The 22323-nt window shown below is 38.2% G+C and overlaps 18 non-coding genes across 18 annotated transcripts; all 18 read left to right on the forward strand.

Moving 5' to 3' along the window:
- The first annotated feature begins 29 nt into the window (after nucleotides 1–29).
- On the forward strand, nucleotides 30–101 carry Trnah-gug. Its single transcript has one exon. It is a non-coding gene; the product is annotated as a tRNA-His (tRNA).
- A 616-nt stretch (nucleotides 102–717) lies between these two features.
- On the forward strand, nucleotides 718–789 carry Trnah-gug. Its single transcript has one exon. It is a non-coding gene; the product is annotated as a tRNA-His (tRNA).
- Nucleotides 790–1856: 1067 nt separating this feature from the next.
- Nucleotides 1857–1928, forward strand: Trnah-gug. The gene has a single exon. It is a non-coding gene; the product is annotated as a tRNA-His (tRNA).
- Nucleotides 1929–2300: 372 nt separating this feature from the next.
- Nucleotides 2301–2372, forward strand: Trnah-gug. Its single transcript has one exon. It is a non-coding gene; the product is annotated as a tRNA-His (tRNA).
- A 4230-nt stretch (nucleotides 2373–6602) lies between these two features.
- Trnah-gug lies at nucleotides 6603–6674 on the forward strand. The gene has a single exon. It is a non-coding gene; the product is annotated as a tRNA-His (tRNA).
- A 615-nt stretch (nucleotides 6675–7289) lies between these two features.
- Nucleotides 7290–7361, forward strand: Trnah-gug. Its single transcript has one exon. It is a non-coding gene; the product is annotated as a tRNA-His (tRNA).
- Nucleotides 7362–8873: 1512 nt separating this feature from the next.
- Trnah-gug lies at nucleotides 8874–8945 on the forward strand. Its single transcript has one exon. It is a non-coding gene; the product is annotated as a tRNA-His (tRNA).
- A 1974-nt stretch (nucleotides 8946–10919) lies between these two features.
- Nucleotides 10920–10991, forward strand: Trnah-gug. The gene has a single exon. It is a non-coding gene; the product is annotated as a tRNA-His (tRNA).
- Nucleotides 10992–11610: 619 nt separating this feature from the next.
- On the forward strand, nucleotides 11611–11682 carry Trnah-gug. Its single transcript has one exon. It is a non-coding gene; the product is annotated as a tRNA-His (tRNA).
- A 1714-nt stretch (nucleotides 11683–13396) lies between these two features.
- On the forward strand, nucleotides 13397–13468 carry Trnah-gug. Its single transcript has one exon. It is a non-coding gene; the product is annotated as a tRNA-His (tRNA).
- A 158-nt stretch (nucleotides 13469–13626) lies between these two features.
- Trnah-gug lies at nucleotides 13627–13698 on the forward strand. The gene has a single exon. It is a non-coding gene; the product is annotated as a tRNA-His (tRNA).
- Nucleotides 13699–14086: 388 nt separating this feature from the next.
- Nucleotides 14087–14158, forward strand: Trnah-gug. The gene has a single exon. It is a non-coding gene; the product is annotated as a tRNA-His (tRNA).
- A 1716-nt stretch (nucleotides 14159–15874) lies between these two features.
- On the forward strand, nucleotides 15875–15946 carry Trnah-gug. The gene has a single exon. It is a non-coding gene; the product is annotated as a tRNA-His (tRNA).
- Nucleotides 15947–16104: 158 nt separating this feature from the next.
- Nucleotides 16105–16176, forward strand: Trnah-gug. Its single transcript has one exon. It is a non-coding gene; the product is annotated as a tRNA-His (tRNA).
- Nucleotides 16177–16564: 388 nt separating this feature from the next.
- Trnah-gug lies at nucleotides 16565–16636 on the forward strand. Its single transcript has one exon. It is a non-coding gene; the product is annotated as a tRNA-His (tRNA).
- Nucleotides 16637–18841: 2205 nt separating this feature from the next.
- Nucleotides 18842–18913, forward strand: Trnah-gug. Its single transcript has one exon. It is a non-coding gene; the product is annotated as a tRNA-His (tRNA).
- Nucleotides 18914–20658: 1745 nt separating this feature from the next.
- On the forward strand, nucleotides 20659–20730 carry Trnah-gug. The gene has a single exon. It is a non-coding gene; the product is annotated as a tRNA-His (tRNA).
- A 617-nt stretch (nucleotides 20731–21347) lies between these two features.
- Nucleotides 21348–21419, forward strand: Trnah-gug. The gene has a single exon. It is a non-coding gene; the product is annotated as a tRNA-His (tRNA).
- Nucleotides 21420–22323: the final 904 nt, after the last annotated feature.

Here is a 22323-nt window from a genome sequence, read left to right on the forward strand (position 1 = left end):
TCATTTTTTCTTTATCTGAATTCAATCTCGCCGTGATCGTATAGTGGTTAGTACATTGCGTTGTGGCCGCAATAACCCAGGTTCGAATCCTGGTCACGGCATTTTTTTTCTTAACTTTACTTGTTTGTCTTCGTGTTGTTCTGTAAGCCCAAATACTGTGTATGCACTCCTATCTTGTTCAAGAGCATAAGCAAAAAGCTTAGAACTCCATAGGAAGCTTCCATTTATTTGTTATTTTTTTTATCTCAAATCAATCTCGAACTGATCGTATACTGGTTAGTACATTGCGTTGTTGACGCAATAACCCAGGTTCGAATCCTGGTCATGGCATTTTTTTTTAACTTTACTTGTTTGTCTTTCTGTTGTTCTTTAAGCCCCAATACTGAGTCTGCAATCGTACCTTGTTTAATAGCAAAAGCAAAAACCTTAGAACTCCATATGTTGCTTCCATTTATTTGTCATTTTTTTTTAATCTCAAATCAATCTCGAAGTGATCGTATACTGGTTAGTACATTGCGTTGTTGCCGCAATAACCCAGGTTCGAATACTGGTCACGGCATTTTTTTTTCAAATTTACTGTTTGTCCTTGTGTTGTTCTTTAAGCCCCAATACTGAGTCTGCACTCGTTCCTTGTTTAATAGCATAAGCAAAAAGCTTAGAACTCCACAGGAAGATTCCATTTATTTGTCATTTTTTTCTTTATATGAAATCAATCTCGCCGTGATCGTATAGTGGTTAGTACATTGCGTTGTGGCCGCAATAACCCAGGTTCGAATGCTGGTCACGGCATTTTTTTTCTTAACTTTACTTGTTTGTCTTCGTGTTGTTCTGTAAGCCCCAATACTGTGTATGCACTCCTATCTTGTTCAAGAGCATAAGCAAAAAGCTTAGAACTCCATAGGAAGCTTCCATTTATTTGTATTTTTCTCTTTATCTCAAATCAATCTCGCCGTGATCGTATAGTGGTTAGTAGATTGCGTTGTGGCCGCAGTAACCCAGGTTCGATTCCTGGTCACGGCATTTTTTTAACTTTATTTGTTTGTCTTTGTGTTGTTCTTTAAGCCCCAATACTGAGTCTGCACTCGTACCTTGTTTAATAGCAAAAGCAAAAAGCTTAGAACTCCAAAGGAAGCTTCCATTTATTTGTCATTTTCTTCTTTATCTGAATTCAATCTCGTCGTGATCGTATGGTGGTTACTATATTGCGTTGTGGCCGCAATAACCCAGGTTCAAATCCTGGTCACGGCATTTTTTTTTTCAACTTCACTTGTTTGTCTTCGTGTTGTTCTATCAGCCCTAATACTGAGTATGCACTCCAATCTTGTTCAAAAGCATAAGCAAAAAGCTTAGAACTCCACAGTAAGCTTCCATTCATTTGTCAGTTTTTCTTTATCTCAAATCAATATCGCCAAGTTTGTATACTGGTTAGTACATTGCGTTGTGGCCGCAATAACCCAGGTTCGAATCCTGGTCATCTCATTTTTTTCAACTTTACTTGTTTGTCTTCGTGTTGTTCTGTAAGCCCCAATACTGAGTATGCACTCGTACCTTGTTTAAGATCATAAGCAAAAAGCTTAGGAAGCTTCCATTTATTGGTCATTTTTTCTTTGTCTCAAATCATCCTCGCCGTGATCGTATAGTGGTAAGTACATTGCGTTGTGGCCGCAATAACACAGGTTCGAATCCTGGTCATGGCATTTTTTTTTTCAACTTTACTTGTTTGTCTTTGTGTTGTTCTTTAAGCCCCAATACTGAGTCTGCACTCGTACCTTGTTTAAGAGCATAAGCAAAAAGCTTAGAACTCCACAGGAAGCTTCCATTTATTGGTCATTTTTTCTTTATCAGAGTTCAATCTCGCCGTGATCGTATAGTGGTTAGTACATTGCGTTGTGGCCGCAATAACCAAGGTTCGAGTCCTGGTCACGGCATTTTTTTTTTAACATTACTTGTTTGTATTGGTGTTTTTCTGTAAGACCCGGTACTGAGTATGCACTCGTACCTTGTCCAAGAGCATAAGCAAAAAGTTTAGAACTCCTCTCTTTGTCATTTTTTTTTATCTCAAATCAATCTCGAAGTGATCGTAAACTGGTTAGTACATTGCGTTGTGGTCGCAATAACCCAGGTTCAAAACCTGGTCACGGCATATTTTTTCAACTTTACTTGTTTGTCTTCGTGTTGTTCTGTAAGCCCCAATACTGAGTATGAACTCGTACCTTGTTTAAGAGCATAAGCAAAAAGCTTAGAACTCCATGGGAAGCTTCCATTTATTTGTCATTTTTTCTTTATCTGAATTCAATCTCGCCGTGATCGTATAGTGGTTAGTACATTGCGTTGTGGCCGCAATAACCCAGGTTCGAATCCTGGTCACGGCATTTTTTTTCTTAACTTTACTTGTTTGTCTTCGTGTTGTTCTGTAAGCCCCAATACTGTGTATGCACTCCTATCTTGTTCAAGAGCATAAGCAAAAAGCTTAGAACTCCACAGGAAGCTTCCATTTATTTGTCAGTTTTTCTTTATCTCAAATCAATATCGCCAAGTTTGTATACTGGTTAGTACATTGCGTTGTGGCCGCAATAACCCAGGTTCGAATCCTGGTCATGTCATTTTTTTCAACTTTACTTGTTTGTCTTCGTGTTGTTCTGTAAGCCCCAGTACTGAGTATGCATTCGTACCTTGTTTAAGATCATAAGCAAAAAGCTTAGAACTCCACAGGAAGCTTCCATTTATTGGTCATTTTTTCTTTATCAGAATTCAATCTCCCCGTGATCGTATAGTGGTTAGTACATTGCGTTGTGGCCGCAATAACCCAGGTTCGAGTCCTGGTCACGGCATTTTTTTTAACATTACTTGTTTGTCTTCGTGTTTTTACTAAGACCCGGTACTGAGTATGCACTCGTACCTTGTCCAAGAGCATAAGCAAAAAGTTTAGAACTCCTCTCTTTGTCATTTTTTTTTATCTCAAATCAATCTCGAAGTGATCGTAAACTGGTTAGTACATTGCGTTGTGGTCGCAATAACCCAGGTTCGAAACCTGGTCAGGGCATATTTTTTCAACTTTACTTGTTTGTCTTAGCGTTGTTCTGTAAGCCCCAATACTGAGTATGAACTCGTACCTTGTTTAAGAGCATAAGCAAAAAGCTTAGAACTCCACAGTAAGCTTCCATTCATTTGTCAGTTTTTCTTTATCTCAAATCAATATCGCCAAGTTTGTATACTGGTTAGTACATTGCGTTGTGGCCGCAATAACCCAGGTTCGAATCCTGGTCATGTCATTTTTTTCAACTTTACTTGTTTGTCTTCGTGTTGTTCTGTAAGCCCCAATACTGAGTATGCACTCGTACCTTGTTTAAGATCATAAGCAAAAAGCTTATAACTCCACAGGAAGCTTCCATTTATTGGTCATTTTTTCTTTATCAGAATTCAATCTCCCCGTGATCGTATAGTGGTTAGTACATTGCGTTGTTGCCGCAATAACCCAGGTTCGAGTCCTGGTCACGGCATTTTTTTTTAACATTACTTGTTTGTCTTCGTGTTTTTCTGTAAGACCCTGTACTGAGTATGCACTCTTACCTTGTTCAAGAGCATAAGCAAAAAGTTTAGAACTCCTCTCTTTGTCATTTTTTTTATCTCAAATCATCCTCGCCGTGATCGTATAGTGGTTAGTACATTGCGTTGTGGCAACAATAACCCAGGTTCGAAACCTGGTCACGGCATATTTTTTCAACTTTACTTGTCTGTCTTCGTGTTGTTCTGTAAGCCCCAATACTGAGTATGAACTCGTACCTTGTTTAAGACATAAGCAAAAAGCTTAGAACTCCACAGAAAGCTTCCATTTATTTGTCATTTTTTCTTTATCTCAAATCAATCTCGGCGTGATCGTATAGTGGTTAGTAGATTGCGTTGTGGCCACAGTAACCCACGTTCAATTCCTGGTCACGACATTTTTTTAACTTTATTTGTTTTTCTTTGTGTTGTTCTGTAAGCCCCAATACTGAGTATGAACTCGTACCTTATTTAAGAGCATAAGCAAAAAGCTTAAAACTCCATGGGAAGCTTCCATTTATTTGTCATTTTTTTCTTTATCTGAATTCAATCTCGCCGTGATCGTATAGTGGTTAGTACATTGCGTTGTTGCAGCAATAACCCAGGTTCGAATCCTGGTCACGGTATTTTTTTTCTTAATTTTACTTGTTTGTCTTCGTGTTGTTCTGTAAGCCCCAATACTGTGTATGCACTCCTATCTTGTTCAAGAGCATAAGCAAAAAAGCTTAGAACTCCATAGGAAGCTTCCATTTATTTGTTATTTTTTTTTATCTCAAATCAATCTCGAACTGATCGTATACTGGTTAGTACATTGCGTTGTTGACGCAATAACCCAGGTTCGAATCCTGGTCATGGCATTTTTTTTTTCAACTTTACTTGTTTGTCTTTCTGTTGTTCTTTAAGCCCCAATACTGAGTCTGCACTCGTACCTTGTTTAATAGCAAAAGCAAAAACCTCAGAACTCCATAGGTAGCTTCCATTTATTTGTCATTTTTTTAAATCTCAAATCAATCTCGAAGTGATCGTATACTGGTTAGTACATTGCGTTGTTGCCGCAATAACCCAGGTTCGAATACTGGTCGAGGCATTTTTTTTTTTCAAATTTACTGTTTGTCTTAGTGTTGTTCTTTAAGCCCCAATACTGAGTCTGCACTCGTACCTTGTTTAATAGCATAAGCAAAAAGCTTAGAACTCCACAGGAAGCTTCCATTCATTTGTCAGTTTTTCTTTATCTCAAATCAATATCGCCAAGTTTGTATACTGGTTAGTACATTGCGTTGTGGCCGCAATAACCCAGGTTCGAATCCTGGTCATGTCAATTTTTCTACTTTACTTGTTTGTCTTCGTGTTGTTCTGTAAGCCCCAATACTGAGTATGCACTCGTACCTTGTTTAAGATCATAAGCAAAACTCCACAGGAAGCTTCCATTTATTTGTCAGTTTTTCTTTGTCTCAAATCATCCTCGCCGTGATCGTATAGTGGTTAGTACATTGCGTTGTGGCCGCAGTAACACAGGTTCGAATCCTGGTCACTGCATTTTTTTTTTCAACTTTACTTGTTTGTCTTCCTGTTGTCCTGTTAGCCCCATTACTGAGTATGCACTCGTACGTTGTTTAAGAGCATAAGCAAAAAGCTTAGAACTCCACAGTAAGCTTCCATTCATTTGTCAGTTTTTCTTTATCTCAAATCAATATCGCCAAGTTTGCATACTGGTTAGTACATTGCGTTGTGGCCGCAATAACCCAGGTTCGAATCCTGGTCATGTCATTTTTTTCAACTTTACTTGTTTGTCTTTCTGTTGTTCTTTAAGCCCCAATACTGAGTCTGCACTCGTACCTTGTTTAATAGCAAAAGCAAAAACCTTAGAACTCCATAGGTAGCTTCCATTTATTTGTCATTTTTTTAAATCTCAAATCAATCTCGAAGTGATCGTATACTGGTTAGTACATTGCGTTGTTGCCGCAATAACCCAGGTTCGAATACTGGTCGAGGCATTTTTTTTTCAAATTTACTGTTTGTCTTTGTGTTGTTCTTTAAGCCCCAATACTGAGTCTGCACTCGTACCTTGTTTAATAGCATAAGCAAAAAGCTTAGAACTCCACAGGAAGCTTCCATTCATTTGTCAGTTTTTCTTTATCTCAAATCAATATCGCCAAGTTTGTATACTGGTTAGTACATTGCGTTGTGGCCGCAATAACCCAGGTTCGAATCCTGGTCATGTCATTTTTTTCAACTTTACTTGTTTGTCTTCGTGTTGTTCTGTAAGCCCCAATACTGAGTATGCACTCGTACCTTGTTTAAGATCATAAGCAAAAAGCTTAGGAAGCTTCCATTTATTGGTCATTTTTTCTTTGTCTCAAATCATCCTCGCCGTGATCGTATAGTGGTAAGTACATTGCGTTGTGGCCGCAATAACACAGGTTCGAATCCTGGTCATGGCATTTTTTTTTTCAACTTTACTTGTTTGTCTTTGTGTTGTTCTTTAAGCCCCAATACTGAGTCTGCACTCGTACCTTGTTTAAGAGCATAAGCAAAAAGCTTAGAACTCCACAGGAAGCTTCCATTTATTTGTCATGTTTTTCTTTATCTGAATTCAATCTCCCCTTGATTGTATACTGGTTAGTACATTGCGTTGTTGCCGCAATAACCCAGGTTCGAATCCTGGTCACGGCATTTTTTTTCTTAACTTTACTTGTTTGTCTTCGTGTTGTTCGGTAAGCCCCAATACTGTGTATGTACTCCTATCTTGTTCAAGAGCATAAGCAAAAAGCTTAGAACTCCATTGGAAGCTTCCATTTATTTGTTATTTTTTCTTTATCTCAAATCAATCTCCGCTTGATCGTATAGTGGTTAGTAGATTGCGTTGTGGCCGCAGTAACCCAGGTTCGATTCCTGGTCACGGCATTTTTTTAACTTTATTTTTTTTTCTTTGTGTTGTTCTGTAAGCCCCAATACTGAGTATGAACACGTACCTTGTTTAAGAGCATAAGCAAAAAGCTTAGAACTCCATGGGAAGCTTCCACTTATTTGTCATTTTTTCTTTATCTGAATTCAATCTCGCCGTGATCGTATAGTGGTTAGTACATTGCGTTGTGGCCGCAATAACCCAGGTTCGAATCCTGGTCACGGCATTTTTTTTCTTAACTTTACTTGTTTGTCTTCGTGTTGTTCTGTAAGCCCCAATACTGTGTATGCACTCCTATCTTGTTCAAGAGCATAAGCAAAAAGCTTAGAACTCCATAGGAAGCTTCCATTTATTTGTTATTTTTTTTATCTCAAATCAATCTCGAACTGATCGTATACTGGTTAGTACATTGCGTTGTTGACGCAATAACCCAGGTTCGAATCCTGGTCATGGCATTTTTTTTTTAACTTTACTTGTTTGTCTTTCTGTTGTTCTTTAAGCCCCAATACTGAGTCTGCAATCGTACCTTGTTTAATAGCAAAAGCAAAAACCTTAGAACTCCATAGGTAGCTTCCATTTATTTGTCATTTTTTTTAAATCTCAAATCAATCTCGAAGTGATCGTATACTGGTTAGTAGATTGCGTTGTGGCCGCAGTAACCCAGGTTCGATTCCTGGTCACGGCATTTTTTTAACTTTATTTTTTTTTCTTTGTGTTGTTCTGTAAGCCCCAATACTGAGTCTGCACTCGTTCCTTGTTTAATAGCATAAGCAAAAAGCTTAGAACTCCACAGGAAGCTTCCATTTATTTGTCATTTTTTTCTTTATATGAAATCAATCTCGCCGTGATCGTATAGTGGTTAGTACATTGCGTTGTGGCCGCAATGACCCAGGTTCGAATCCTGGTCACGGCATTTTTTTTTCAACTTCACTTGTTTGTCTTCGTGTTGTTCTATAAGCCCTAATACTGAGTATGCACTCCCATCTTGTTCAAAAGCATAAGCAAAAAGCTTAGAACTCCACAGTAAGCTTCCATTCATTTGTCAGTTTTTCTTTATCTCAAATCAATATCGCCAAGTTTGTGTACTGGTTAGTACATTGCGTTGTGGCCGCAATAACCCAGGTTCGAATCCTGGTCATGTCATTTTTTTCAACTTTACTTGTTTGTCTTTGTGTTGTTCTGTAAGCCCCAATACTGAGTATGCATTCGTACCTTGTTTAAGATCATAAGCAAAAAGCTTAGAACTCCACAGGAAGCTTCCATTTATTGGTCATTTTTTCTTTATCAGAATTCAATCTCCCCGTGATCGTATAGTGGTTAGTACATTGCGTTGTGGCCGCAATAACCCAGGTTCGAGTCCTGGTCACGGCATTTTTTTTAACATTACTTGTTTGTTTTCGTGTTTTTCTGTAAGACCCGGTACTGAGTATGCACTCGTACCTTGTTCAAGAGCATAAGCAAAAAGTTTAGAACTCCTCTCTTTGTCATTTTTTTTATCTCAAATCAATCTCGAAGTGATCGTAAACTGGTTAGTACATTGCGTTGTGGTCGCAATAACCCAGGTTCGAGTCCTGGTCACGGCATTTTTTTTAACTTTACTTGTTTGTCTTCGTGTTGTTCTGTAAGCCCCAATACTGAGTGTGAACTCATACCTTGTTTAAGAGCATAAGCAAAAAGCTTAGAACTCCATGGGAAGCTTCCATTTATTTGTCATTTTTTCTTTATCTGAATTCAATCTCGCTGTGATCGTATAGTGGTCAGTACATTGCGTTGTGGCCGCAATAACCCAGGTTCGAATCCTGGTAACGGCATTTTTTTTCTTAACTTTACTTGTTTGTCTTCGTGTTGTTCTGTAAGCCCCAATACTGTGTATGCACTCCTATCTTGTTCAAGAGCATAAGCAAAAAGCTTAGAACTGCATAGGAAGCTTCCATTTATTTGTTATTTTTTCTTTATCTCAAATCAATCTCGGCGTGATCGTATAGTGGTTAGTAGATTGCGTTGTGGCAGCAGTAACCCAGGTTCGATTCCTGGTCACGGCATCTTTTTAACTTTTATTGTTTGTCTGTGTGTTGTTCTTTAAGCCCCAATACTGAGTCTGCACTCGTACCTTGTTTAATAGCAAAAGCAAAAAGCTTAGAACTCCACAGGAAGCTTCCATTTATTTGTCATGTTTTTCTTTATCTGAATTCAATCTCCCCTTGATTGTATACTGGTTAGTACATTGCGTTGTTGCCGCAATAACCCAGGTTCGAATCCTAATCATTTTTTTTTTTCAACTTTACTTGTTTGTCTTCGTGTTGTTCTGTAAGCCCCAATACTGCGTATGAACTCGTATCTTGTTTAAGAGCATAAGCAAAAAGCTTAGAACTCCATGGGAAGCTTCCATTTATTTGTCATTTTTTCTTTATCTGAATTCAATCTCGCCGTGATCGTATAGTGGTTAGTACATTGCGTTGTGGCCGCAATAACCCAGGTTCGAATCCTGGTCACGGCATTTTTTTTCTTAACTTTACTTGTTTGTCTTCGTGTTGTTCTGTAAGCCCCAATACTGTGTATGCACTCCTATCTTGTTCAAGAGCATAAGCAAAAAGCTTAGAACTGCATAGGAAGCTTCCATTTATTTGTTATTTTTTCTTTATCTCAAATCAATCTCGGCGTGATCGTATAGTGGTTAGTAGATTGCGTTGTGGTCGCAGTAACCTAGGTTCGATTCCTGGTCACGGCATTTTTTAACTTTATTTGTTTGTCTTTGTGTTGTTCTTTAAGCCCCAATACTGAGTCTGCACTCGTACCTTGTTTAATAGCAAAAGCAAAAAGCTTAGAACTCCACAGGAAGCTTCCATTTATTTATCAGGTTTTCTTTGTCTCAAATCATGCTCGCCGTGATGGTATAGTGGTTAGTACATTGCGTTGTGGCCGCAATAACCCAGGTTCGAATCCTAATCATTTTATTTTTTTTTCAACTTTACTTGTTTGGCTTTGTGTTGTTCTTTAAGCCCCAATACTGAGTCTGCACTCGTACCTTGTTTAAGAGCATAAGCAAAAAGCTTAGAAATCAACAGGAAGCTTCCATTTATTTGTCATGTTTTTCTTTATCTGAATTCAATCTCCCCGTGATTGTATACTGGTTAGTACATTGCGTTGTTGCCGCAATAACCCAGGTTCGAATCCTAATCATTTCATTTTTTTTCAACTTTACTTGTTTGTCTTCGTGTTGTTCTGTAAGCCACAATAATGAGTATGAACTCGTACCTTGTTTAAGAGCTTAAGCAAAAAGCTTAGAACTCCATGGGATGCTTCCATTTATTTGTCATTTTTTTCTTTATCTGAATTCAATCTCGCCGTGATCGTATTGTGGTTAGTACATTGCGTTGTAGCCGCAATAACCCAGGTTCGAATCCTGGTCACGGCATTTTTTTTCTTAACTTTACTTGTTTGTCTTCGTGTTGTTCTGTAAGCCCCAATACTGCGTATGCACTCCTATCTTGTTCAAGAGCATAAGCAAAAAGCTTAGAACTCCATAGGAAGCTTCCATTTATTTGTTATTTTTTCTTTATCTCAAATCAATCTCGGCGTGATCGTATAGTGGTTAGTAGATTGCGTTGTGGCAGCAGTAACCCAGGTTCGATTCCTGGTCACGGCATTTTTTTAACTTTATTTGTTTGTCTTTGTGTTGTTCTTTAAGCCCCAATACTGAGTCTGCACTCGTACCTTGTTTAAGATCATAAGCAAAAAGCTTAGAACTCCACAGGAAGCTTCCATTTATTGGTCATTTTTTCTTTATCAGAATTCAATCTCCCCGTGATTGTATAGTGGTTAGTACATTGCGTTGTGGCCGCAATAACCCAGGTTCGAGTCCTGGTCACGGCATTTTTTTTAACTTTACTTGTTTGTCTTTGTGTTGTTCTGTAAGCCCCAATACTGAGTATGCATTCGTACCTTGTTTAAGATCATAAGCAAAAAGCTTAGAACTCCACAGGAAGCTTCCATTTATTGGTCATTTTTTCTTTATCAGAATTCAATCTCCCCGTGATCGTATAGTGGTTAGTACATTGCGTTGTGGCCGCAATAACCCAGGTTCGAGTCCTGGTCACGGCATTTTTTTTAACATTACTTGTTTGTCTTCGTGTTTTTCTGTAAGACCCGGTACTGAGTATGCACTCGTACCTTGTTCAAGAGCATAAGCAAAAAGTTTAGAACTCCTCTCTTTGTCATTTTTTTTATCTCAAATCAATCTCGAAGTGATCGTAAACTGGTTAGTACATTGCGTTGTAGTCGCAATAACCCAGGTTCGAAACCTGGTCACGGCATATTTTTTTCAACTTTACTTGTTTGTCTTCGTGTTGTTCTGTAAGCCCCAATACTGAGTATGAACTCATACCTTGTTTAAGAGCATAAGCAAAAAGCTTAGAACTCCATGGGAAGCTTACATTTATTTGTCATTTTTTCTTTATCTGAATTCAATCTCGCCGTGATCGTATAGTGGTCAGTACATTGCGTTGTGGCCGCAATAACCCAGGTTCGAATCCTGGTCACGGCATTTGTTTTCTTAACTTTACTTGTTTGTCTTCGTGTTGTTCTGTAAGCCCCAATACTGTGTATGCACTCCTATCTTGTTCAAGAGCATAAGCAAAAAGCTTAGAACTGCATAGGAAGCTTCCATTTATTTGTTATTTTTTCTTTATCTCAAATCAATCTCGGCGTGATCGTATAGTGGTTAGTAGATTGCGTTGTGGCCGCAGTAACCCAGGTTCGATTCCTGGTCACGGCATCTTTTTAACTTTATTTGTTTGTCTTTGTGTTGTTCTTTAAGCCCCAATACTGAGTCTGCACTCGTACCTTGTTTAATAGCAAAAGCAAAAAGCTTAGAACTCCACAGGAAGCTTCCATTTATTTGTCATGTTTTTCTTTATCTGAATTCAATCTCCCCTTGATTGTATACTGGTTAGTACATTGCGTTGTTGCCGCAATAACCCAGGTTCGAATCCTAATCATTTTATTATTTTTTTTCAACTTTACATGTTTGTCTTCGTGTTGTTCTGTAAGCCCCAATACTGAGTATGAACTCGTACCTTGTTTAAGAGCATAAGCAAAAAGCTTAGAACTCCATAGGAAGCTTCCATTTATTTGTCATTTTTTCTTTATCTGAATTCAATCTGGCCGTGATCGTATAGTGGTTAGTACATTGCGTTGTGGCCGCAATAACCCAGGTTCGAATCCTGGTCACGGCATTTTTTTTCTTAACTTTACTTGTTTGTCTTCGTGTTGTTCTGTAAGCCCCAATACTGTGTATGCACTCCTATCTTGTTCAAGAGCATAAGCAAAAAGCTTAGAACTGCATAGGAAGCTTCCATTTATTTGTTATTTTTTCTTTATCTCAAATCAATCTCAGCGTGATCGTATAGTGGTTAGTAGATTGCGTTGTGGTCGCAGTAACCTAGGTTCGATTCCTGGTCACGGCATTTTTTAACTTTATTTGTTTGTCTTTGTGTTGTTCTTTAAGCCCCAATACTGAGTCTGCACTCGTACCTTGTTTAATAGCAAAAGCAAAAAGCTTAGAACTCCACAGGAAGCTTCCATTTATTTATCAAGTTTTCTTTGTCTCAAAGCATCCTCGCTGTGATGGTATAGTGGTTAGTACATTGCGTTGTGGCCGCAATAACCCAGGTTCGAATCCTAATCATTTTTTTTTTTTTCAACTTTACTTGTTTGGCTTTGTGTTCTTCTTTAAGCCCCAATACTGAGTCTGCACTCGTACCTTGTTTAAGAGCATAAGCAAAAAGCTTAGAAATCCACAGGAAGCTTCCATTTATTTGTCATGTTTTTCTTTATCTGAATTCAATCTCCCCGTGATTGTATACTGGTTAGTACATTGCGTTGTTGCCGCAATAACCCAGGTTCGAATCCTAATCATTTCATTTTTTTTCAACTTTACTTGTTTGTCTTCGTGTTGTTCTGTAAGCCACAATACTGAGTATGAACTCGTACCTTGTTTAAGAGCATAAGCAAAAAGCTTAGAACTCCATGGGATGCTTCCATTTATTTGTCATTTTTTTCTTTATCTGAATTCAATCTCGCCGTGATCGTATTGTGGTTAGTACATTGCGTTGTGTCCGCAATACTGAGTCCGCCGTAATTGGCCTAGCTGTGGCGGATATCCTGCCCTTTCGTTATTGTATGTATTCATGTTCTGTTTCTCATGTATAACGTATTATGTATGTGTATTTTTTTTTCTCCGTGAGCAAAGTCAATAAATTAAATTAAAATAAATTAAAAATTAAATTAAATAAATTAAAATTAATAACCCAGGTTCGAATCCTGGTCACGGCATTTTTTTTCTTAACTTTACTTATTTGTCTTCGTGTTGTTCTGTAAGCCCCAATACTGCGTATGCACTCCTATCTTGTTCAAGAGCATAAGCAAAAAGCTTAGAACTCCATAGGAAGCTTCCATTTATTTGTTAGTTTTTCTTTATCTCAAATCAATCTCGGCGTGATCGTATAGTGGTTAGTAGATTGCGTTGTGGCAGCAGTAACCCAGGTTCGATTCCTGGTCACGGCATTTTTTTAACTTTATTTGTTTGTCTTTGTGTTGTTCTTTAAGCCCCAATACTGAGTCTGCACTCGGACCTTGTTTAATAGCAAAAGCAAAAAGCTTAGAACTCCACAGGAAGCTTCCATTTATTTGTCAGTTTTTCTTTGTCTTAAATCACTCTCGCCGAGATTGTATACTTGTTAGTACATTGCGTTGTGGCCAAAATAACACAGGTTCGAATTCTGGTCATGTCATTTATTTTCAACTTTACTTGTTTGTCCTTGTGTTGTTCTTTAAGCCCCAATACTGAGTCTGCACTCCTATCTTGTTCAAGAGCATAAGCGAAAAGCTTAGAACTCCACAGGAAGCTTCCATTTATTTGTTATTTTTTCTTTATCTGAATTCAATCTTGCCGTGATCGTATAGTGGTAAGTACATTGCGTTGTGGCCGCAATAACCCAGGTCCGAATCCTGGTCACGGCATTTTTTTTTCAACTTTACTTGTTTGTCTTCTTGTTGTTCTGTAAGCCCCGATACTGAGTATGAACACGTACCTTGTTTAAGAGCATAAGCAAAAAGCTTAGAACTCCATGGAAAGCTTCCATTTATTTGTCATTTTTTCTTTATCTGAATTCAATCTCGCCGTGATCGTATAGTGGTTAGTACATTGCGTTGTGGCCGCAATAACCCAGGTTCGAATCCTGGTCACGGCATTTTTTTTCTTAACTTTACTTGTTTGTCTTCGTGTTGTTCTGTAAGCCCCAATACTGTGTATGCACTCCTATCTTGTTCAAGAGCATAAGCAAAAAGCTTAGAACTCCATAGGAAGCTTCCATTTATTTGTTATTTTTTTTTATCTCAAATCAATCTCGAACTGATCGTATACTGGTTAGTACATTGCGTTGTTGACGCAATAACCCAGGTTCGAATCCTGGTCATGGCATTTTTTTTTCAAATTTACTGTTTGTCCTTGTGTTGTTCTTTAAGCCCCAATACTGAGTCTGCACTCGTTCCTTGTTTAATAGCATAAGCAAAAAGCTTAGACCTATACAGGAAGCTTCCATTTATTTGTCATTTTTTTCTTTATATGAAATCAATCTCGCCGTGATCGTATAGTGGTTAGTACATTGCGTTGTGGCCGCAATAACCCAGGTTCGAATCCTGGTCACGGCATTTTTTTTCTTAACTTTACTTGTTTGTCTTCGTGTTGTTCTGTAAGCCCCAATACTGTGTATGCACTCCTATCTTGTTCAAGAGCATAAGCAAAAAGCTTAGAACTCCATAGGAAGCTTCCATTTATTTGTTATTTTTTCTTTATCTCAAATCAATCTCGCCGTGATCGTATAGTGGTTAGTAGATTGCGTTGTGGCCGCAGTAACCCAGGTTCGATTCCTTATCACGGCATTTTTTTAACTTTATTTGTTTGTCTTTGTGTTGTTCTTTAAGCCCCAATACTGAGTCTGCACTCGTACCTTGTTTAATAGAAAAAGCAAAAAGCTTAGAACTCCAAAGGAAGCTTCCATTTATTTGTCATTTTCTTCTTTATCTGAATTCAATCTCGTCGTGATCGTATAGTGGTTACTATATTGCGTTGTGGCCGCAATAACCCAGGTTCCAATCCTGGTCACGGCATTTTTTTTTCAACTTCACTTGTTTGTCTTTGTGTTGTTCTATAAGCCCTAATACTGAGTATGCACTCCCATCTTGTTCAAAAGCAAAAGCAAAAAGCTTAGAACTCCACAGGAAGCTTCCATTCATTTGTCAGTTTTTCTTTATCTGAATTCAATCTCCCCGTGATTGTTTACTGGTTAGTACATTGCGTTGTTGCCGCAATAACCCAGGTTCGAATTCTAATCATTTCATTTTTTTTCAACTTTACTTGTTTGTCTTCGTGTTGTTCTGTAAGCCACAATACTGAGTATGAACTCGTACCTTGTTTAAGAGCATAAGCAAAAAGCTTAGAACTCCATGGGATGCTTCCATTTATTTGTCATTTTTTTCTTTATCTGAATTCAATCTCGCCGTGATCGTATTGTGGTTAGTACATTGCGTTGTGGCCGCAATACTGAGTCCGCCGTAATTGGCCTAGCTGTGGCGGATACCCTGCCCTTTCGTTATTGTATGTATTCATGTTCTGTTTCTCATGTATAACGTATTATGTATGTGTATTTTTTTTTCTCCGTGGGCAAAGTCAATAAATTAAATTAAAATAAATTAAAAATTAAATTAAATAAATTAAAATTAATAACCCAGGTTCGAATCCTGGTCACGGCATTTTTTTTCTTAACTTTACTTATTTGTCTTCGTGTTGTTCTGTAAGCCCCAATACTGCGTATGCACTCCTATCTTGTTCAAGAGCATAAGCAAAAAGCTTAGAACTCCATAGGAAGCTTCCATTTATTTGTTAGTTTTTCTTTATCTCAAATCAATCTCGGCGTGATCGTATAGTGGTTAGTAGATTGCGTTGTGGCAGCAGTAACTAAGGTTCGATTCCTGGTCACGGCATTTTTTTAACTTTATTTGTTTGTCTTTGTGTTGTTCTTTAAGCCCCAATACTGAGTCTGCACTCGGACCTTGTTTAATAGCAAAAGCAAAAAGCTTAGAACTCCACAGGAAGCTTCCATTTATTTGTCAGTTTTTCTTTGTCTCAAATCACTCTCGCCGAGATTGTATACTTGTTAGTACATTGCGTTGTGGCCAAAATAACACAGGTTCGAATTCTGGTCATGTCATTTATTTTCAACTTTACTTGTTTGTCCTTGTGTTGTTCTTTAAGCCCCAATACTGAGTCTGCACTCCTATCTTGTTCAAGAGCATAAGCGAAAAGCTTAGAACTCCACAGGAAGCTTCCATTTATTTGTTATTTTTTCTTTATCTGAATTCAATCTCGCCGTGATCGTATAGTGGTAAGTACATTGCGTTGTGGCCGCAATAACCCAGGTCCGAATCCTGGTCACGGCATTTTTTTTTCAACTTTACTTGTTTGTCTTCTTGTTGTTCTTTAAGCCCCGATACTGAGTATGAACACGTACCTTGTTTAAGAGCATAAGCAAAAAGCTTAGAACTCCATGGGAAGCTTCCATTTATTTGTCATTTTTTCTTTATCTGAATTCAATCTCGCCGTGATCGTATAGTGGTTAGTACATTGCGTTGTGGCCGCAATAACCCAGGTTCGAATCCTGGTCACGGCATTTTTTTTCTTAACTTTACTTGTTTGTCTTCGTGTTGTTCTGTAAGCCCCAATACTGTGTATGCACTCCTATCTTGTTCAAGAGCATAAGCAAAAAGCTTAGAACTCCATAGGAAGCTTCCATTTATTTGTTATTTTTTTTATCTCAAAATCAATCTCGAACTGATCGTATACTGGTTAGTACATTGCGTTGTTGACGCAATAACCCAGGTTCGAATCCTGGTCATGGCATTTTTTTTTCAAATTTACTGTTTGTCCTTGTGTTGTTCTATAAGCCCCAATACTGTGTCTGCACTCGTTCCTTGTTTAATAGCATAAGCAAAGAGCTTAGAACTCCACAGGAAGCTTCCATTTATTTGTAATTTTTTTCTTTATATGAAATCAATCTCGCCGTGATCGTATAGTGGTTAGTACATTGCGTTGTGGCCGCAATAACCCAGGTTCGAATCCTGGTCACGGCATTTTTTTTCTTAACTTTACTTGTTTGTCTTCGTGTTGTTCTGTAAGCCCCAATACTGTGTATGCACTCCTATCTTGTTCAAGAGCATAAGCAAAAAGCTTAGAACTCCATAGGAAGCTTCCATTTATTTGTTATTTTTTCTTTATCTCAAATCAATCTCGCCGTGATCGTATAGTGGTTAGTAGATTGCGTTGTGGCCGCAGTAACCCAGGTTCGATTCCTGGTCACGGCATTTTTTTAACTTTATTTGTTTGTCTTTGTGTTGTTCTTTAAGCCCCAATACTGAGTCTGCACTCGTACCTTGTTTAATAGAAAAAGCAAAAAGCTTAGAACTCCAAAGGAAGCTTCCATTTATTTGTCATTTTCTTCTTTATCTGAATTCAATCTCGTCGTGATCGTATAGTGGTTACTATATTGCGTTGTGGCCGCAATAACCCAGGTTCCAATCCTGGTCACGGCATTTTTTTTTCAACTTCACTTGTTTGTCTTCGTGTTGTTCTATAAGCCCTAATACTGAGTATGCACTCCCATCTTGTTCAAAAGCATAAGCAAAAAGCTTAGAACTCCACAGTAAGCTTCCATTCATTTGTCAGTTTTTCTTTATCTCAAATCAATATCGCCAAGTTTGTATACTGGTTAGTACCTTGCGTTGTGGCCGCAATAACCCAGGTTCGAATCCTGTTCATGTCATTTTTTTCAACTTTACTTGTTTGTCTTTGTGTTGTTCTGTAAGCCCCAATACTGAGTATGCATTCGTACCTTGTTTAAGATCATAAGCAAAAAGCTTAGAACTCCACAGGAAGCTTCCATTTATTGGTCATTTTTTCTTTATCAGAATTCAATCTCCCCGTGATCGTATAGTGGTTAGTACATTGCGTTGTGGCCGCAATAACCCAGGTTCGAGTCCTGGTCACGGCATTTTTTTTAACATTACTTGTTTGTCTTCGTGTTTTTCTGTAAGACCCGGTACTGAGTATGCACTCGTACCTTGTTCAAGAGCATAAGCAAAAAGTTTAGAACTACTCTCTTTGTCATTTTTTTTATCTCAAATCAATCTCGAAGTGATCGTAAACTGGTTAGTACATTGCGTTGTGGTCGCAATAACCCAGGTTCGAGTCCTGGTCACGGCATTTTTTTTAACTTTACTTGTTTGTCTTCGTGTTGTTCTGTAAGCCCCAATACTGAGTATGAACTCATACCTTGTTTAAGAGCATAAGCAAAAAGCTTAGAACTCCATGGGAATCTTCCATTTATTTGTCATTTTTTCTTTATCTGAATTCAATCTCGCCGTGATCGTATAGTGGTCAGTACATTGCGTTGTGGCCGCAATAACCCAGGTTCGAATCCTTGTCACGGCATTTTTTTTCTTAACTTTACTTGTTTGTCTTTGTGTTGTTCTGTAAGCCCCAATACTGCGTATGCACTCCTATCTTGTTCAAGAGGATAAGCAAAAAGCTTAGAACTGCTTAGGAAGCTTCCATTTATTTGTTATTTTTTCTTTATCTCAAATCAATCTCGGCGTGATCGTATAGTGGTTAGTAGATGGCGTTGTGGCCGCAGTAACCCAGGTTCGATTCCTGGTCACGGCATCTTTTTAACTTTATTTGTTTGTCTTTGTGTTGTTCTTTAAGCCCCAATACTGAGTCTGCACTCTTACCTAGTTTAATAGCAAAAGCAAAAAGCTTAGAACTCCACAGGAAGCTTCCATTTATTTGTCATGTTTTTCTTTATCTGAATTCAATCTCCCCTTGATTGTATACTGGTTAGTACATTGCGTTGTTGCCGCAATAACCCAGGTTCGAATCCCAATCATTTTATTTTTTTTTCAACTTTACTTGTTTGTCTTCGTGTTGTTCTGTAAGCCCCAATACTGAGTATGAACTCGTACCTTGTTTAAGAGCATAAGCAAAAAGCTTAGAACTCCATGGGAAGCTTCCATTTATTTGTCATGTTTTTCTTTATCTGAATTCAATCTCCCCTTGATTGTATACTGGTTAGTACATTGCGTTGTTGCCGCAATAACCCAGGTTCGAATCCCAATCATTTTATTTTTTTTTCAACTTTACTTGTTTGTCTTCGTGTTGTTCTGTAAGCCCCAATACTGAGTATGAACTCGTACCTTGTTTAAGAGCATAAGCAAAAAGCTTAGAACTCCATGGGAAGCTTCCATTTATTTGTCATTTTTTCTTTATCTGAATACAATCTCGCCGTGATCGTATAGTGGTTAGTACATTGCGTTGTGGCCGCAATAACCCAGGTTCGAATCCTGGTCACGGCATTTTTTTTCTTAACTTTACTTGTTTGTCTTCGTGTTGTTCTGTAAGCCCCAATACTGTGTATGCACTCCTATCTTGTTCAAGAGCATAAGCAAAAAGCTTAGAACTGCATAGGAAGCTTCCATTTATTTGTTATTTTTTCTTTATCTCAAATCAATCTCGGCGTGATCGTATAGTGGTTAGTAGATTGCGTTGTGGTCGCAGTAACCTAGGTTCGATTCCTGGTCACGGCATTTTTTAACTTTATTTGTTTGTCTTTGTGTTGTTCTTTAAGCCCCAATACTGAGTCTGCACTCGTACCTTGTTTAAGATCATAAGCAAAAAGCTTAGAACTCCACAGGAAGCTTCCATTTATTTATCAGGTTTTCTTTGTCTCAAATCATCCTCGCCGTGATGGTATAGTGGTTAGTACATTGCGTTGTGGCCGCAATAACCCAGGTTCGAATCCTCATCATTTTATTTTTTTTTTAACTTTACTTGTTTGGCTTTGTGTTGTTCTTTAAGCCCCAATACTGAGTCTGCACTCGTACCTTGTTTAAGAGCATAAGCAAAAAGCTTAGAAATCCACAGGAAGCTTCCATTTATTTGTCATGTTTTTCTTTATTTTAATTCAATCTCCCCGTGATTGTATACTGGTTAGTACATTGCGTTGTTGCCGCAATAACCCAGGTTCGAATCCTAATCATTTCATTTTTTTTCAACTTTACTTGTTTGTCTTCGTGTTGTTCTGTAAGTCACAATACTGAGTATGAACTCGTACCTTGTTTAAGAGCATAAGCAAAAAGCTTAGAACTCCATGGGATGCTTCCATTTATTTGTCATTTTTTTCTTTATCTGAATTCAATCTCGCCGTGATCGTATTGTGGTTAGTACATTGCGTTGTGGCCGCAATAACCCAGGTTCGAATCCTGGTCACGGCATTTTTTTTCTTAACTTTACTTGTTTGTCTTCGTGTTGTTCTGTAAGCCCCAATACTGCGTATGCACTCCTATCTTGTTCAAGAGCATAAGCAAAAAGCTTAGAACTCCATAGGAAGCTTCCATTTATTTGTTATTTTTTCTTTATCTCCAATCAATCTCGGCGTGATCGTATAGTGGTTAGTAGATTGCGTTGTGGCAGCAGTAACCCAGGTTCGATTCCTGGTCACGGCATTTTTTTAACTTTATTTGTTTGTCTTTGTGTTGTTCTTTAAGCCCCAATACTGAGTCTGCACTCGTACCTTGTTTAAGATCATAAGCAAAAAGTTTAGCACTCCACAGGAAGCTTCCATTTATTGGTCATTTTTTCTTTATCAGAATTCAATCTCCCCGTGATCGTATAGTGGTTAGTACATTGCGTTGTGGCAGCAATAACCCAGGTTCGAGTCCTGGTCACGGCATTTTTTTTAACATTACTTGTTTGTCTTCGTGTTTTTCTGTAAGACCCGGTACTGAGTATGCACTCGTACCTTGTTCAAGAGCATAAGCAAAAAGTTTAGAACTCCTCTCTTTGTCATTTTTTTTATCTCAAATCAATCTCGAAGTGATCGTAAACTGGTTAGTACATTGCGTTGTGGTCGCAATAACCCAGGTTCGAAACCTGGTCACGGCATATTTTTTCAACTTTACTTGTTTGTCTTCGTGTTGTTCTGTAAGCCCCAATACTGAGTATGAACTCATACCTTGTTTAAGAGCATAAGCAAAAAGCTTAGAACTCCATGGGAAGCTTCTATTCATTTGTCATTTTTTCTTTATCTGAATTCAATCTCGCCGTGATCGTATAGTGGTCAGTACATTGAGTTGTGGCCGCAATAACCCAGGTTCGAATCCTGGTCACGGCATTTTTTTTCTTAACTTTACTTGTTTGTCTTCGTGTTGTTCTGTAAGCCCCAATACTGTGTATTCACTCCTATCTTGTTCAAGAGCATAAGCAAAAAGCTTAGAACTGCATAGGAAGCTTCCATTTATTTGTTATTTTTTCTTTATCTCAAATCGATCTCGGCGTGATCGTATAGTGGTTAGTAGATTGCGTTGTGGCCGCAGTAACCCAGGTTCGATTCCTGGTCACGGCATCTTTTTAACTTTATTTGTTTGTCTTTGTGTTGTTCTTTAAGCCCCAATACTGAGTCTGCACTCGTACCTTGTTTAATAGCAAAAGCAAAAAGCTTAGAACTCCACAGGAAGCTTCCATTTATTTGTCATGTTTTTCTTTATCTGAATTCAATCTCCCCTTGATTGTATACTGGTTAGTACATTGCGTTGTTGCCGCAATAACCCAGGTTCGAATCCTAATCATTTTATTTTTTTTTCAACTTTACTTGTTTGTCTTCGTGTTGTTCTGTAAGCCCCAATACTGAGTATGAACTCGTACCTTGTTTAAGAGCATAAGCAAAAAGCTTAGAACTCCATGGGAAGCTTCCATTTATTTGTCATTTTTTCTTTATCTGAATACAATCTCGCCGTGATCGTATAGTGGTTAGTACATTGCGTTGTGGCCGCAATAACCCAGGTTCGAATCCTGGTCACGGCATTTTTTTTCTTAACTTTACTTGTTTGTCTTCGTGTTGTTCTGTAAGCCCCAATACTGTGTATGCACTCCTATCTTGTTCAAGAGCATAAGCAAAAAGCTTAGAACTGCATAGGAAGCTTCCATTTATTTGTTATTTTTTCTTTATCTGAAATCAATCTCGGCGTGATCGTATAGTGGTTAGTACATTGCGTTGTGGCCGCAGTAACCCAGGTTCGATTCCTGGTCACGGCATCTTTTTAACTTTATTTGTTTGTCTTTGTGTTGTTCTTTAAGCCCCAATACTGAGTCTGCACTCGTACCTTGTTTAATAGCAAAAGCAAAAAGCTTAGAACTCCACAGGAAGCTTCCATTCATTTGTCAGTTTTTCTTTATCTCAAATCAATATCGCCAAGTTTGCATACTGGTTAGTACATTGCGTTGTGGCCGCAATAACCCAGGTTCGAATCCTGGTCATGTCATTTTTTTCAACTTTACTTGTTTGTCTTTCTGTTGTTCTTTAAGCCCCAATACTGAGTCTGCACTCGTACCTTGTTTAATAGCAAAAGCAAAAACCTTAGAACTCCATAGGTAGCTTCCATTTATTTGTCATTTTTTTAAATCTCAAATCAATCTCGAAGTGATCGTATACTGGTTAGTACATTGCGTTGTTGCCGCAATAACCCAGGTTCGAATACTGGTCGAGGCATTTTTTTTTCAAATTTACTGTTTGTCTTTGTGTTGTTCTTTAAGCCCCAATACTGAGTCTGCACTCGTACCTTGTTTAATAGCATAAGCAAAAAGCTTAGAACTCCACAGGAAGCTTCCATTCATTTGTCAGTTTTTCTTTATCTCAAATCAATATCGCCAAGTTTGTATACTGGTTAGTACATTGCGTTGTGGCCGCAATAACCCAGGTTCGAATCCT

This window comes from Nematostella vectensis, chromosome 5, assembly GCF_932526225.1.
Source record: "Nematostella vectensis chromosome 5, jaNemVect1.1, whole genome shotgun sequence".
In the NCBI taxonomy this organism is placed as follows: Eukaryota; Metazoa; Cnidaria; class Anthozoa; order Actiniaria; family Edwardsiidae; genus Nematostella; species Nematostella vectensis.